We start from the raw sequence: 5045 nt of genomic DNA, 5'->3' as shown, positions 1-5045 counted from the left end.
AATAACTTCGTATAGCATACATTATTACGTAAGTTTATTACGTACCCTCTTTTTTTTTTTTTTTTTTTTGTTAAGAGTTATAAATCCACTTGCTGAAGTTACATCCTTCTGTGGCTTGGTCGTTGGTCAGTTCCACATCAATGTGTTCATTATATAATATGCTGATGTGGAAATTGCCGGAAATTATTGCTTCCTATTACATAACTCTTGCTGCGTATCTGATGTGTTTTCTAATGCTCAGGGGAACAGAAAGAGCAGTGGCTCTAATTGCTGTTACGTTTTTTGCAGACCCTTGACTGTAGATCGTCATTAACTCTTAATAGTTGCACAACGTGATTTCTCTGGGATGTCCTGGTTTATCTTGACATGTCTGTGTTTACAGATTCCTTTACCATCTGTGTAAAATCAAAGCTGGTATCTGTGATTTTGCACAGATGAACTGGAAGGTGTGGAAAGCTGGACCTCCGTGTTGCACTGGGATCTCAGATAATGAGATCCAACAGGTTAAATTGAACCTATATAGTCCCAGAGCTCAAACACAGAATGGAGGCGTGGCAGTTGAGTACACTGAAGGCCAGTAGCCTTCAGAGCACGTGCTATTGGTCTATGGGGTCAAGTCTCTTATCTTAAACTTCATAAAAGCATTGAAATTACACTACATTTCCACATCTCTGTTCATAAGCAATCATTTGGACAGTCTCCAAAATTCAGCTGTGTACTGATAACTAATAAAGCCACTGTTTCTCAGCTGTGTGCACAAAGTCCTGGGTTTTATTAGTATTCAGTAAGGCTACCAGCTACTGTGAAGTGGTATAACATCAAGGATGTCACATTGGCAGCCTATGTTCTATTTTTTAATTTAACACAGATTGTTTATAAAGCAGCATCATACTAAACTGTGCCCATAGAAAATATGATGGTTTCTCATTTCGCCAGAATTGCATGTGTAGATCTGAGCCAACTTTGAAGTTGCCAACCTATGGTGTAAGTAATAAACCCAACCAGACTCTGTGCATTAAAGTCCTGTGCCACAGATCATAGCACAGCTCATAGCATATCATCCAGCAAACACTTCATCAATCAAATGCACCATGCAACTAGTGCATATCATTTTGGGAAAATGCTCAACACTGATCTGAAGTTTCCAGAGTCCAATAATATTCTGCATCTTGCAATATTACACGTAGATGTCTGGTAACAAGAAAGAAAAAAACATGTTTCAATGATTAGGAACTGTTAAGCGCTCTTGTGACATATCGTTTATTAGTGAGTGAACCGAGTCAAAATTCAGAATCCTTCCTGGTAGGTATTTCATAAACCTTGCAGAAAGAATAAAGCTGCTGTGAATGTCTCAAAGTGTCTGCATTGTCACATAACAATCTGCTTGTTATCTTCTGATATGAGTTTGTGGCCTGTCACCTTGGCAAGCCCTGACTGACATCCGAAAAGATGCAAATGGGCTTCTGCTGGCCTAATGCTTTGCAGATCATCAGGTTTGTGCAGAAAATATTGCGTCAGAGACCTACACGTAGGATTACATGCACAGTGCTTTGGGCTTTGTGATGCTGCAGGTAACTCTGCTGGATGGTGCAAGTTGATACATCACTTTTGTGAGAATGTCCTGCATTTCCAATATTGTATTGTTTTAACAAGTTAATACTGTTGCAAAACATAATCAAGGAGTGATACAAGTACTCCTGTACATATCTGTCTGCTAAAATCCTGAGCAACAGAGGTGCTACTGATAATTATCCAGATGATGTTACATAGAGAGGTCTCTCACTGAGTAATAATGTTTTGTGTCCAGTATTTCTTAATTTAGATAGGGTTGTTTGTTCTTCCAGTGGAAAATATTTCAATTAAAACTTGTTATTTGAAATTCTGAAATAAAAAGACTTATAACTGTGGTATGTGGTTCATCTGTAAGTGATAGGACTCCATACAGGAATTATCAAAACCATACTGCACATGGCTTCATTTAGAAATTATGCCTATGTAAAACAATTACTGGTGATGCGATTGTTTATGGGTCAGTACCTGATACTTGACTGAATATTGAATCACATCTTCTTCCAGGAGATTCACTATTTGCTGCAGTCGGGTGTGAATGGTAGCTGAATATCACATGATGTCTTGTGTTAAAAGCTGCTTATCACTGTAAGATACAATCTTGATCTTGTTTTTCCTCTGTTTATAAAATTTTATTGAGGAGGGAGATGCTCAGCTTTGGGTTAACATAAAAGACAGTTTGCCTTTTGATCTTTCTCAGTATTGTCTATTGCATGATGGATGGAGGAAAAGATGAACAATATAACTAAGGAAACCTAGTTTCTTATGTGTTTGTCAATTGAAGGGTATGAGAGTTACTGTTTAAGTGGATTTTTGGCATCTAAAATACATTACTGCCTATTGACCTTGCTGTTGTTAATAAGTCTTACTCCCCTCTTAGCTTCCTATATCCAGACAATCTGTAGGAATGCAGCACCTCTGAGGCTTGCGACTCCTTTCTCACATTTGATTGATGCAGATTGACATGTTCAAGCTATTGGTGAAGAACTGTCTGACAGACAACATGGTTCTGTTAATCCTTATTTATTTAATGAGCCAGGATAGAAAGAAATATAAACTTTGAGATTAGATTTTTCAAACCAAGTAACTTAGACCCTTTCAGCTATAATGTCTAGGTGGCACAATTTTTTGCTCTACTCCTGATGTAAGCACAGAGGAAAATTAGTTGGTTTAAAAGAAATCCAAGCCCTTCTCTAAAATGTACCAACTGAAAACTCGGAAGCAGGTACTAGATTAGTGATGCCGAGATTGGAAAAAGCTCTCGACAGGACTATAGGTCTTCTATTCTGGCATTTATATTTCTTTTTTCTTTTTTCTTTTTTTTTTTTCTGAATCCCCAGTGGCTGTGCTAGCGTGAATGTAGGCTTCGTGCTCTAGGAAGGGCCATTCTTACACAGACATTGAGACCACATCTCGTACCTCCTTCCCACTGAAGTGCACAGTATTATCTCACGGACCTCATGGACAAAGTTCAGTGTAATGTGTGTGAGCAATGTTACTACAGAGTTATTGTAGTTTTTGGAGCTAGGTGTTAATGAGCCTTGTCTATGCCAACAGATAAAGATCTGAGTGATAGACAAAAAGGAAAGATTTTTCAAGAGGAAATAATATTCAAAAGTAGTAGTTGCCAGAATAAGGCTCATCAACAGACCAGCAAATGTCTTTTCTCTGTTTTTCTGCTTTGAATGAATTTTGCATGCACCAATATTGCACCAACACTTCTAACAACACAATCAATGGAGGACTGAGATTTTGATCACCATCCAAGCTGTTTAAGCATTTTGTTTATTTGCAGTTACCAATTTGCTGAGGATGGAATGACTCAATCATGCACAGTTTTACTGCAATAAAATAAAAAATTAAGGCAGTTGATAGGCTCCTGGAAGCTTTATGATTATTCTTATTCTTGTAGTGGCTGTCCTTTAAGGCTTAACAATATTTTGTATAGCCTGTGAAGAGTAAAATTTATACATCAAGCACAAGGGTTGTTCTGCTTAAACTGTAGGAGGATCAGAACACAGGACGTCTGGAGTCAAAAGGAAAAATGCAGATATATTAAATACGCTTTGGAAGGGAGGATAAGGTAGATGAGGCTTACTTCAATTATTTATTTATAAAGAACTGTTTATGTATATATGTCAATGACTAGATGACCTTTACAGATCCCTTCCAACTGAAATGTTTCTATGATTCTATGAAATAACCATTTTTAACTCATATGTACATTGCAACAGGAGGCATGCTGTACTGATAGTTGCTTGGGCTGGACTGGCACAGATTCACCACCTCAGACAGCTCCTTTCTCTGTTAGCCTTCATTGCTGTCCTAAATGGACTTTGTTTCTGTGTAAGACTCTTAGATACATTATGTTTCAATAAACAAACAAACAAACAAACAAATAATAATTAAATCTTGTATCTTTGAGTTGTGCCACTCACACGGCTTACCCTATGTCTCTGGGGGTGTTTTATATCTGAATTCCTGCTCACAACCATTTGTTCAGGACCTAACACAGAGATGCTATCTTAAATCCCCCAGTTGCCCCTCTGATTTGATGCAACAGCTTCAGATGTCTCATTTTATTTTAATTTTAATTTTTCCCCCAGTATTCCATCTGGTTGGAATTTGATTGCATCACTTTAGCAGTTTTCTTCTGGGAACGCCATGGTGATTTTGAAATTTGTTCAGTTTTGTTGCCCTGTTGGAGACTGGTTGGCATTTTTCTCTTATGCAAAAAGGGGAACTTACGTTTAAAAAAAAAAGTTGAAGTAAAGTGAAGATAATTATTACAGTACATATCCCTCTTAAATACAATAATCTTTGGATAAATGTGTGTTTTTCTCCGTTTTGCCATAAAAAGTCTCCCAGTTTTGCTTATCTGTGAACAATGTGGAATTTTTTTGTCCATCTGTAAGTCCAGTGCAGTTATGATCTGCCATATCATATTCGTAGCTGCCAGCTGTTAAATGATATAACAAGATATGCTCATTGTCACTTCTAATGGAAAGCACTCTAGAGGCATTTCTCCATCTTTCTCACAGTATCAGTAAAATAGTTTTCAATAGTAAGGGTAGTGTTTCTCCAACCATGAAGGTAACTAATGAAAATATGCCATTAAGCAGTTTATTTCCAACGCGCTGAAGGCTGCGTGGGAACGGATCAAGGCAGCCTGAGATGGACATTCTGAAGGCAGATCTTGTATCTTTATGTCATTATTCATAGAGGTATAATTTTGGTTTGAATCATGATGGTGTTTGTTTGTTTGTTTTCCAAGAATAAAGTTATGTATAATTTCTCCTATGCAGATTTTATTTAGGAGTTTTCAACAAACTATATGTCGAGGGCAAGTTTTTTATGACATGCAAATGTTTGACTTTCTTTTCTTCCTATTGAAAAAATCTGAAGAATCAAGTATCTGTAGCAAGCCCATCATAATGGCTTTTGGGAAAATGATAGGCAAATGATAACTGGCACAT

This window comes from Meleagris gallopavo, chromosome 3, assembly GCF_000146605.3.
Source record: "Meleagris gallopavo isolate NT-WF06-2002-E0010 breed Aviagen turkey brand Nicholas breeding stock chromosome 3, Turkey_5.1, whole genome shotgun sequence".
NCBI classification, from domain to species: domain Eukaryota; kingdom Metazoa; phylum Chordata; class Aves; order Galliformes; family Phasianidae; genus Meleagris; species Meleagris gallopavo.
The sequence above is the reverse complement of the archived record's forward strand: the minus strand, read 5'-3'. Positions refer to the sequence as shown.